This window comes from Salvelinus sp. IW2-2015, linkage group LG26 (assembly GCF_002910315.2).
Source record: "Salvelinus sp. IW2-2015 linkage group LG26, ASM291031v2, whole genome shotgun sequence".
NCBI classification, from domain to species: domain Eukaryota; kingdom Metazoa; phylum Chordata; class Actinopteri; order Salmoniformes; family Salmonidae; genus Salvelinus; species Salvelinus sp. IW2-2015.
The window spans coordinates 2,242,067-2,253,931 of record NC_036866.1 but is presented as its reverse complement, the minus strand read 5'-3'; the positions used below and the strand labels follow the sequence as shown (position 1 = coordinate 2,253,931).

Here is an 11,865-nt window from a genome sequence, read left to right as displayed (position 1 = left end):
ACGAGTAGGGCCAATTTGTGAGTGAGGCTAATTTATGAATGGGGCTAATTTGTGAGTGGGGCTAATTTGTGAGTGTGGCTAATTTGTGAGTGTGGCTTAATTTATGGTTAGGGCTAATTTGTGAAGTGGGCTTAATTTGTAAGTGAGGCTTTTTTATGAGTGGGGCTAATGAGTGGGGCTAATTTATGAGTGGCGGCTAATTTGTGAGTGGGGCTAATTTATGAGTGGGGCTAATTTGTGAGTGGGGCTAATTTATGGGTGGGGCTAATTTGTGAGTGGGGCTATATTTAATGAGTGTGGCTAATTTGGTGAAGTGTGGCTAATTTATGGTTGGGGCTAATTTGTGAGTGGGCTAATTTATGAGTGGGGCTAATTTGTGAGGGGGGCTAATTTATGAGTGGGGATAATTTATGAGTGGGGCAAATTTTTGAGTGGGGCTAATTTTGAGTGGGGGCAAATTTTGAGTGGGGCTAATTTGTGAGTGGGGCTAATTTTTGTAGTGGGGCTAATTTATTGAGTGTGGGCTAATTTATGAGTGGGGCTAATTTGTGAGTGGGGCTAATTTACTGAGTGGGGCTAATTTGTGAGTGGGGCTAATTTATTGTTAGGGGCTAATTTTTGAGTGGGGCTAATTTTATGAGTGCGGGCTAATTGAAGCAGTTTATGAAATGATGCACCAGACTAGATGCTCTCTATACAATCACACCATTTGATCAGTGTCATTACAATACATTACAATGTGTTTCATTCAACTCTTATTAATTTAAAGGTAATCTTTTCTCTCATGATCCTCATTTGCCGTCGTCACCTTTGTGGCCACAATTCTTCCCTGGATCTACAACCACACAGAAAATGACACACGCGATGGTGAACTTACAGAATATCAACGACAAAGCTCAACAAGTTTAGGGTAGTTATCTCTAGTGCCCTGGTCTCAGACTGAGGGCTTAAAACACTGAACAGCAAGCAAAGACATCAGGATGCATTTCATCTTTGATTTTGCTCAACAGGTAAACAATATTTCCTCCGTTATACTGATTGAGGACCTTATTACTGATCAATGTGTTTGTTTTTAATGACCATGTGTTTCTCTTTGCTTGCACTTTGTATTTATATTGATGTGAGTATGCTGTTATTTACATAATTCATGTAATTCAGGGCTCAGGGCCCTAAAAAATAAACATTAAAAAAAATATATATATATATATTCAGTGCCTTTGGAAAGTTTCAGACCACTTGCCTTTTACCGACATTTTGTTACGTTACAGCCTTATTCTAAAATGGATTTTAAAATATAATCCTCAGCAATCTACACACAATACCCCATAATAACAAAGTGAAAACAATTTTTTGAAATTTCTGCAAATTTACAAAATAAAAAAAACTGAAATACCTTATTTACATAAGTATTCAGACCCTTTGCTGTTAGACTAGAAATTGAGCTCAGGTGCATCCTGTTTCCATTGATCATTCTTGAGAGGTTTCTACGTCTTGATTTGGAGTCCATCTGTGGTAGAATTCAACTGATTGAACATGATTTGGAAAGGCACACACCTGTCTTTATAAGGTCCCACTGTTGACAGTGCATGTCAGAGCAAAAACCAAGCCATGAGGTCAAAGGAATTGTCTGTAGTGCTCCGAGACAGGGTTGTGTCGAGGCACAGAATCTGGGGAAGGGTACCAAAAATGTTCTGCAGCATTGAAGGTCCCCAAGAACACAGTGGCCTCCATCATTCTTAAATGGAAGAAGTTTGGAACACCAAGACTCTTCCTAAAGGCTGGCCACCCGCCAAACTGAGCAATTGGGGGAGAGGGCCTTGGTCAGGGAGGTTGACCAAGAACCGGAATGGTCACTCAGACAGAGCTCCAGAGTTCCTCTGTGGAGATGGGAGAACCTTCCAGAAGGACAACCATCTCTGCAGCACTTCACCAATCAGGCATTTATAGTAGAGTTGCCAGACGGAAGCTACTCCTCAGTAAAATGCACATCATGAACGAGCAAAGGACAGAGAGATCATTTGATGAAAACTGCTCTCAGAGCGCTCAAGACCTCGGACTGGGGCAAAGGTTCACCTTCCAACAGGGGACAACGACGCTTAGCACACAGCCAAGACAACGCAGGAGTGGCTTCGGGACAAGTCTCTATATGTCCTCGTGACAGACCAGAAGCTTGGACTTGAACCCGGATCTAAAACTCCTTTGAAGAGACCTGAAAATAGCTGTTGCAATGACGCTCCCCATCCAACCTGACAGGCTTGAGAGGATCTGCAGAGAAGGAATGGGAAAATCCCCAAATACAGGGCTGTGCCAAGCTTATAGCGTCATACCGAGAAGACTCGAGCTGTAAACAGCTGTCAAAGGTGCTTCAACAAACTACTGTAGATAAAGGTCTGAAATTCTTTAATATTTCAGTTTTCTTTGGGGTGTGGGTGGGGGGGAGGTTTGTTGTTCATCCGTGTGGGTAGATTGAATGACGAGGGAACTATTTAATCCATTTTAGAATAAGGCAGTAATGTAATAAAATGTTGCGGGGGTCTGATACTTTCCGAATACACTTTCAGTTAAAATGTCTCCTACTTGCAGAAAATGTGCAGTTTGTATCCAACCGAACAGGAAAACAGACAATGCTATGCAGTAGCATTGTGAAAAACACATTATCCATTGAATGGGAAATACAGGGGGAGCTGAGGGCTTAGAATCATCTACAATCAAACCTTTCATATTTTAAGCAGAAAATGTCCACCTAATATCTTGTTTGGCCCGGGTAGGTTGGCGCCTTGGTGGGTAAATTAGCCCGCCTGTGTATCTCGTCCATTGATCCTATTTGTTCAGTCGTCTCATGGCTTGGAAGTAGAAGCTGTTCAGGAGCCTTTTGGACCTATACTTGGAGCTCCAGTACCGCTATGACTTGGGTGACTTGAGTCTTTGACAATTTCTTGGACCTTCCTCTGACACCGCCAAGTATATAGGTCCTGGATGGCAGGAAGCTTGGCCCCAGTGATGTACTGGGCCATACGCACTACCCTCTGTAGTGCCTTACGGTCAGATGCCGAACAGTTGCCATACCATTTGGAGATACAACGGGTCAGGATGCTCTCGATAGTGAAGCTGTATAACTTTTTTGATGACCTAGGGACACATGCCCAATCTTTTCAGTCTCCTGATTGGGAAAAGGTGTTGTCGTGCACATTTCACAACTGTCTTGGTGTGTTTTGACCATGATAGTTTGTTGGTGATGTGGACGTCAAGGAACTTGAAACTCTTGACCCACTCCACTACAACTCCGTCGATGTGAATGAGGCGTGTTCGGCCCTCCTTTTCCTGTAGTCCATGATCAGCTCCTTTGTCTTGCTCACGTTGAGGGAGAGGTTGTTGTCCTGGTACCACACAGCCAGGTCTCTGACCTCCTCCCTATAGGCTGTCTCATCATTGTTGGTGATCAGGCCTACCACTGTTGTGTCGTCAGCAAACTTAATGATGGTGTTGGAGTCATCCTTGGCCACACAGTCGTGGGTGATCAGGGAGTACCGGAGGGGAATAAGCACGCACCCCTGAAGGGTCCCCGTGTGGAGGATCAGCGTGGCAGATGTGTTGTTGCCTACCCTTACCACCTGGGGATGTCCCGTCAGGAAGTCCAGGATCCAGTTGCAGAGGGAGGTGTTTAATTCCATGGTCCTTAGCTTAGTGATGCGCTTTGTGGGCACTATGGTGTTGAACGCTGAGCTGTAGTCATTGAACAGCATTCTCACATAGGTGTTCCTTTTGTCCAGGTGGGAAAGGGCAGTGTGGGGTGCGATTGAGATTGCGTCATCTGTGGATCTGTTGGGGCGGTATGCGAATTGGAGTGGGTCTAGGGTTTCCGGGATGATGGTGTTGATGTGAGGCATGACCAGCATTTGAAAGCATTTCATGGCTACTGACATGGAGCAGTAGTAATTTAGGCATGTTACCTTTGCTTTCTTGATCACAGGGACTATGATGGTCTGCTTGAAACATGTTGGTATTACAGACTCACTCCGGGAGAGGTTGAAAATGTCAGTGAAGACACTTGCCAGTTGGTCCGCACATGCTCGGAGTACATGTCCTGGTAATCCCTCTGGCCCCACGGCCTTGTGAATGTCGACCTGTTTAACGGTCTTGCTCACATCAGCTATGAAGAGCGTGATCACACAGTCGCCCGAAATAGCTGGTGCTCTCATACAGGCTTCAGTGTCGCTTGCCTCGAAGCAAGCATAGAAGGCATTTAGCTCGTCTGATAAGCTTGCGTCACTGGGCAGCTCGCAGCTGGGTTTCCATTTGTAGTCCGTAATAGTTTGCAAGCCCTACCACATTCGACGAGCGTCAGAGCCAGTGTAGTAGAATTCAATCTTAGTCCTGTATTGACGCTTTAACTGTTTGATGGTTCGTCCGAAGGCATCTGACCACATCCATACTGAGCAAGTCATTAGTACTTCCTGCTTTAGTTTTTGCTTGTAAGCAGGAATCAGGAGAATATAATTATTGTCAGATTTGCCAAAATGGAGGGCGAGGGAGAGATTTGTATGCGTCTCTGTGTGTGGAGTAAAGGTGATGTAGAGTTTTTTTCCCCTCTGGTTGCACATGTGACATGCTGGTAAAAATTTGGTAAAACTGATTTAAGTTTGCCTGCATTAATGTCCCCGGCCACTAGGAGCGCCGCTTCTGGATAAGCATTTTCTTGTTTGCTTATGGCGTTATAGAGTTGGTTGAGTGCGGTCTTAGTGCCAGCATCGGTCTGTGGTGGTAAATAGACGGCTACGAATAATATAGATGAGAACTCTCTTGGTAGATAGTGTGGTCTACAGCTTATCATAAGGTACTCAGGAGAGCAATACCCCGAGACTTCTTTAATATTAGACATTGCGCACAAGCTGTTATTGAAAAAAAAACACACATCCACCTCACGTATCTTTTTCTTCTGTTCTGCCGGTGCATTGAAAATCCCACCAGCTCTTAATATAACCGTGTCTTCGTTCAGCCAGAAAACACAAGATTTACAGTTTTAATGTCCCATTGGTAGGATAATCGTAATCGTAGGTCATCAATTTTATTTTTCCAATGATTGCACGTTATCAAATAGAAGGAGTGCAGATGGGAGTTTAACTCGCATGCCCAATTACAGTTTTCTCAAGGAAGGCAGAGGCTGATCCTCTCACCTTTTTCCTACCGGCTTTTCTTTCAGCCAAAATGACGGGGATTGCCTGGCTTTTCCCGGGAAAAGCAGTATATCCTTCTCGTCGGACTCATTAAAGGAAAACGCTTCTTCCAGTTCGTGGTGAGTACATCCCTGTTCTGGTGTTATTTTCGGTCATAAGTCGACGGTAGAAGCAACATTATMTACAAAGTAAGTTAAAAACATAGGTTACAAACAAAGCAAAAAAACAAACAAAATAGCACAGTTGGTTAGGAGCATGTAAAACGTCAGCCATCCTCTTCCGCGTCATCTTATCAGTACTCAAACCTTACATCCCAACCCGAGCACTCAGTTCCGCCACCTCTGGTCTCTTGGTCTACCAACCACGACTGGAGGGCAGCTTCCGCTCAGCTCAGTCAAAGCTCTGCTCTGTCTTATCACCCCAATGGTGGAACAAGCTTCCTACTAAWGTCAGGACAGCGGAGTCCCAGACCATCTTTCAGAAATGTCTGAAAGCCTACTTTGAAAAGTACCTTAAATAACTCTCACGGTGCCCCAGACACCCCAACGTTTCTTTGTTTCAATATGTATGTTTTTGCATGCAAATAGACTGATTTAATTTTATGCTATTCAAATATAAATAACATATATTATCCTAAACTAATCCAATCTTGTTACTTGGATTTATTGCACCCGTTACTAAAATGGTTGTTCCTGTTTTGATTTTTTAGGTAGTCTCATATCTTTGGTCTTCCCAACCCTAGCAGTCATTCTGAATGCAGGTTGCAAGTGAATAAAAATTATAAATGTTTGATATCCCCKCTCTGGCTGGATTCCAATAGGAATTATTTATCATTTTGCAAGACAGCATACTGTGACCTGCAGGCCTGATGTGGCCTACAAACCATGAGATGCTGTTTTAGGGTATAACAAGGCAGTCAAAATAAGACCTTATGAAAACCATATTGACAATAACATAGTCAGTTAGGATCTCACTTGGGGAAGGTCACACAGCTGAAAATGAATGAATGCAACAACCATGTTTCTGTCACTAGCATATACAGTCATTGGTGGTAACTCTACAATTTATTGAAAGGTACTCTGGGAAATATGCAAAAAAAATGCATAACACTGAAAAGTGTGGACCCGTATAGACATGGAACAGTGTTAAATTTAACACTCTCAGTGTTGATTTCACACCGGAGCATTTGATGTGCAGACATTTTTTATTTAACCTCTTCAGATGGAAAAAAAAAAGGTAATTATTAAGTTGTATATGTGCTTTTCATGACAGAATGTTAAAATTAAGTAAAATATATATATATATTTTTTTTTTTACTATGTTACACTACCCGAATGGGACTCATTTTGTGGAACAACCGGCTTAGGTGAACATCCTTCTCAGCGTTACACTTTAGCTCGACTGTAAGCGTTGGTTTTGCCATCAGCGTCGRGTCAATGTGACGTTCTACCTGCTACACAGAGCGGGAGAGAAGCAGAGGGGAAGAGCCTCTTTATTCTATTRTTSATTATTGTACTGTATCATATTTATCAATAATGCGTAAATACAATAGCTTTGGTTGTTTTTTTGCAAGTACTCTTAAATTGTTGCTAGTGGTTGTACTAAATGATCTTCTAATTACACGTTGCTTTTGTTAGCATTTTGAAAAATAATGAATGTAGCTAGCGAGCTAGCGTTTCCATAAATCCTAGTAAAACAACCAGTGGTGTCTAGTGGAGGRCATATGCAACTGAAATCAACTTTATTTCTCATTATTTCAATTCAGCGCGCGTCAGCCGTCAAAAATTGGATGATGCCATTGGATGTGACGCAACGCGACCGCAACACTGGCAGTATAGACAGGTGTGTTGTTTAGCAACAAAACTGATGGATGCACCACTATTGGGCAAAACAGACAGGGTTGGCTTAGATWTTTGATAACAAAAATAAGCTATATTTTGTCTTTAATGTTTATTGAAAACATAAATATATTTGCACAATGAGCACTTGTTGTCTCTCAAATGCATCGTCACATTTGTTGGTTAGCTAGCTAGCGAATTTTAGCCATATTACCATTGACATGAAATCAGTTAAAACACCTCTAAGCAAGACATTCTATCAAGAACAAGATGAAGTGAGCTGAATCCAGCCACCTAATATTCTTGTCATTGTTGCTAGCTATCTGGCCATCCAGAATCAGGGCAGTTTCTTGTCATTGTTGCAGCTATCTGCCATCCAGAATCAGGCAGTTTCTTGTCATTGTTGCTAGCTATCTGCCATCCAGAATCAGGCAGTTTCTTGTCATTGTTCGCTGTATCTGGCCATCCAGAATCAGGGCAGTTTCTTGTCATTGTTGCTAGCTATCTGGCCATCCAGAATCAGTAGTTTTTGTCATTGTTACTAGCTATCTGGCCATCCAGAATCAGGGCAGTTTCTTGTCATTGTTGCTAGCTATCTGGCCATCCAGAATCATGGTAGTTTCTTGTCATTGTTGCTAGCTATCTGGCCATCCAGAATCAGGGCAGTTTCTTGTCATTGTTGCTAGCTATCTGGCCATCCAGAATCAGGGCAGTTTCTTGTCATTGTTGCTAGCTATCTGACCATCCAGAATCAGGGCAGTTTCTTGTTATTGTTACTAGCTATCTGGCCATCCAGAATCAGGGCAGTTTCTTGTCATTGTTGCTAGCTATCTGGCCATCCAGAACCATAACAACACACACAGACTTTTGCCCCATTGAAGCTTGTGTATCGTGTTAGTGACGTTGTCAGCTAACCGATCTATAGAAGCTTTCATTGATTTCAAAGGAATCATTCCCTCAACGGGTGATGTCTGACAGCAACGCTGGACGCCATGACGACGAGATAGTGATTTTTTTGTGTGTGTCACATTATCCCTGGAGAGAGAAATATCCTTCTAGCGCAGTGGTCACCAACCTTTTTCTGAGTCAAGATCACTTTCTGAGTCAAAATGCAGGTCGAGATCTACCACTCAGTCGAAAGCCTATTCGACATTAACCAATTATAAACAGTTTTCTAGCAATTATATTTGTGCAGTATGATATAGGCCCAATACATTGTCACTGCATATTGACTACGCTTGAATGMCCCTGCTAATGTTTCTCTTCTTAGACCATTTTAAAATTATATTTAAAAACTTGAAGTATACGTATCCCACTGTTAATAGATCATTTGTTGTATTACTTGTGAGGCACAGTTTAGTGAGCTTTGATTGCATGTTGTACGTTTACCAGAAAGGGTGAGTAAGTGCTTTTCACAAACAACAAATACACTATGTTGCCTGACTCTAAAAATGTCACCCTCATTGACTGCCCTAAATGACAAAACAATGCATTAATATTGTACAGATCTTACAGAGACAGGCATTCCTTTTCAGCCAGCAGACCATGCTAATTTTATAAAACTTTTCCAGCTTCATCTTCAGCTCAGTTTACTTGAAAACAAATTACCTGTACAGCATGAAAGGAAATTTATGAACAAATTACTGCCTCCCATATGCCCATCTCACTGTCATTTACATAAACAACTAAAAGGTTTCATGTCCGCGGCAAAGAAATAAAACCTCTTTGGTCACAAACTAATATGCAATTATGAGAATCCAACTTTTTTTCACAAGCTGATGTGCGTAAGGCCCAATGAAAGTAAACTTTTCAGGAAATGAGGTAGGTTAGAAATCAAAGAACAATAACCAACAGTTCCAGGAAGAAACCCTCTTCAAACTGCTAAGCAGATGTATTAACTTCAGTAATACTGGAGTGCCAAAGCCAACTTACTAGTTTCCTTATCTGTTCACTCTCCCACTCAGAGGCACTTTGTGTCTGCCTCCTTTGTGCTCCTCTCCACAATAGAGGCATTAGCATTCATATTACATTGGCCTCCTTTGGAGTTAAAATATTGTTTACATATAATTGATAGTATGATGAAAGGAGGCCAGTCAAATTAAACCCCAGGGAACACCTCTAGTTGACAGACACAAGCTTTATCCCTCAATGATAAATAGTATGTCCCCTTTGGCAGRAGATAAGCTCAGCTAGCAAGTGACAGTAGATATATTTCAGAGGTGGACATTTCAGACTTGAAGTGCATCCAAAGGCAATTGTGAAACATGCATTCTGTATTCATAAAGGGTATRAGAGTAGGAGTACTGATCTAGGATCAGGTTCTCCCTGTCTATTCATTACAGTCAAGGCAAAACAGATCCTAGATTAACACTCCTACTCTGAGATACTTTGTGAGTACAGGCCCTGTAGTACAGAAAATCATAAAACCACTGGTCTTACACAGGCAGCCCGATTCTGATATTTTTTCCACTAATTCATGCGTCAAACTCATTCCGCGGTAGAGCCGAGTGTCTGTGGGTTTTCGCTCCTCTCTTGTACATGATTGACGAATTAGGTCGTCAATCATGGTCATTAATTAGTAAAAATCTCCCCTCACRTGGTTGTCTGGGTCTTAATTGAAAGGKAAAACTAAAAACATCCCTGCAATAATATGTCTTTTGACAAATCAGATCTTTTCACATCAGCTCTTTTTCAGAGCTGATCTGATTGGTCAAAAAGCCAACTAGTGAAATAAAGATCGGAATTGGGATGCCTTTGTAAACGCAGCCTAAGAGCGTTGGAGTTTGGAAAAGCATTAGTACTTGAAATTAACATTCTTTCATTGATCACATGGAAATATATATTATTACTTTTACTCTGTTCAGGAGGAGTGTATACATGTTTCCTGTAGGCTGGATGGGCTCATGATGACATAGTGTTCTGATTTTGCTCTAGGTTACACATGTTGAGCTAACTGGACTCCACTGTAAACACTTTGCCTCAAAGGACTTCCTGTGAAAGACAAATGAAAAGTGTATTTAAAAAAACAAACATTATAATCATCCTGATTCTGGTATCATAATCAGAAGGCTGATGTACATTGCGTAACAATGAAGGCTATACATATCACCAACATCTGTGATTAACCCATTCATCATTTCTATGAACCAAAGGATCAGAAAGTTGTGTCATGTCAAATAATTCATTAGTTATGACCATAGGTCTTCAGGTAACGGTGTGTGCCAAAAACCTTTGAATGTATTGTAACGTCAAAAAGTCTACATCAAATAATAAACACTGAGGTACTGTAGAATTTCAGAGAGTTCCATTTCAACATTGAATGTTTTGTATGGTAGAACATTCAGCACCAATGCATTGTGGGAAAGGTTAAACACTTCATGGGTATTTTTCAAACAGGGCCACATTTGAATGTTGTCAAATGTTTTAGATAGAAATGTCATGAATAGAGATGACGTGATTCCTTACTCTACATGTTCTACATTGCATATTTCTATCTGAATGTTCCCCAAAAAATGGTGTCCTGCTGAACGCACCCCAGGTTGTGTTCTGTTGCGTACTCTTCACCCAGACGTTTGCACCCGTTCACCTCTCATGCATTTAAAAGCATCAGCAAAATAATGACTGGAGGGAGTTTGCTCCATTTCCTCACACCAGTTCATTGTTTTTGAATCCATGAGAGAAAGTTTATAAAATAGAATAACTTCACTACCTTGGCTGAGGTCGTCTGAGTCAACAACAACTATAAACATATGTTAATTTAGTGCCACTGCTGAGTCAAATGCACTCTACGCAAATATAATGTCAAAAATTCACCTCTTTCAATTCCAAGTCATCTGTTAAAAATGAATTATAATATTTAACTTGTTTGCATGAAACATTTTCATGTTTTTATATTGAGTAAATGGAARAAGGGGAGCATCTACAAATACCTAGGTGTCTGGCTAGACTGTAAACTCTCCTTCCAGACTCATATCAAACATCTCCAATCCAAAATCAAATCTAGAATCGGCTTTCTATTCCGCAACAAAGCCTCCTTCACTCACGCCGCCGAACTTACCCTAGTAAAATGGACTATCCTACCGATCCTCGACTTCGGCGATGTCATCTACAAAATAGCTTCCAATACTCTACTCAGCAAATTGGATGTAGTCTATCACAGTGCCATCCGTTTTGTTACCAAAGCGCCTTAAACCACCCACCACTGCGACCTGTATGCTCTCGTCGGCTGGCCCTCGCTACATATTCGTCGCCAGACACACTGGCTCCAGGTCATCTATAAGTCTATGCTAGGTAAAGCTCCGCCTTATCTCAGCTCACTGGTCACGATAACAACACCCACCCGTAGCACGCGCTCCAGCAGGTATATCTCACTGGTCATCCCCAAAGCCAACACCTCCTTTGGCCGCCTTTCCTTCCAGTTCTCTGCTGCCAGTGACTGGAACGAATTGCAAAAATGATAATTTCTACTTGGAGAGTGTGTATCATTTCCATATTACTTAAATCGAACTATTTCTCTCATCCACACATTTGTATGGGTAGATGTTGATTTGGTATTGGGGTTTCGCCCCTCCTCCCTAAAGTGTACATTCATACATATGTACACTCCACCTCATTTTTACATGTAAAATCAATAGACTAGTGTAAGGAATACAGTAGGTGGAAACACCAATCCATTGCTTATAAATAAATCCTTGAGGGGGATTAAACGAGTGGACAGTTCAGGGAGGGTGGAGAGATGGAAGAAACAGGATTGGGATCAGGTTTAGTGGGTTGACTTGTTACAATGGCACGAGCATACGTGAWTCTACAAATCCGCTGATATTGGGAAACTCACCCCAAAACAAGACCATCGA

At 41.7% G+C, this 11,865-nt stretch overlaps 1 non-coding gene across 1 annotated transcript; it reads right to left on the bottom strand.

Moving 5' to 3' along the window:
* Nucleotides 1-10,071: 10,071 nt before the first annotated feature.
* Nucleotides 10,072-10,167, bottom strand: LOC111953126 (small nucleolar RNA U13). The gene has a single exon (XR_002875823.1). It is a non-coding gene; the product is annotated as a small nucleolar RNA U13 (small nucleolar RNA).
* Between the last annotated feature and the right edge of the window lie 1,698 nt (nt 10,168-11,865).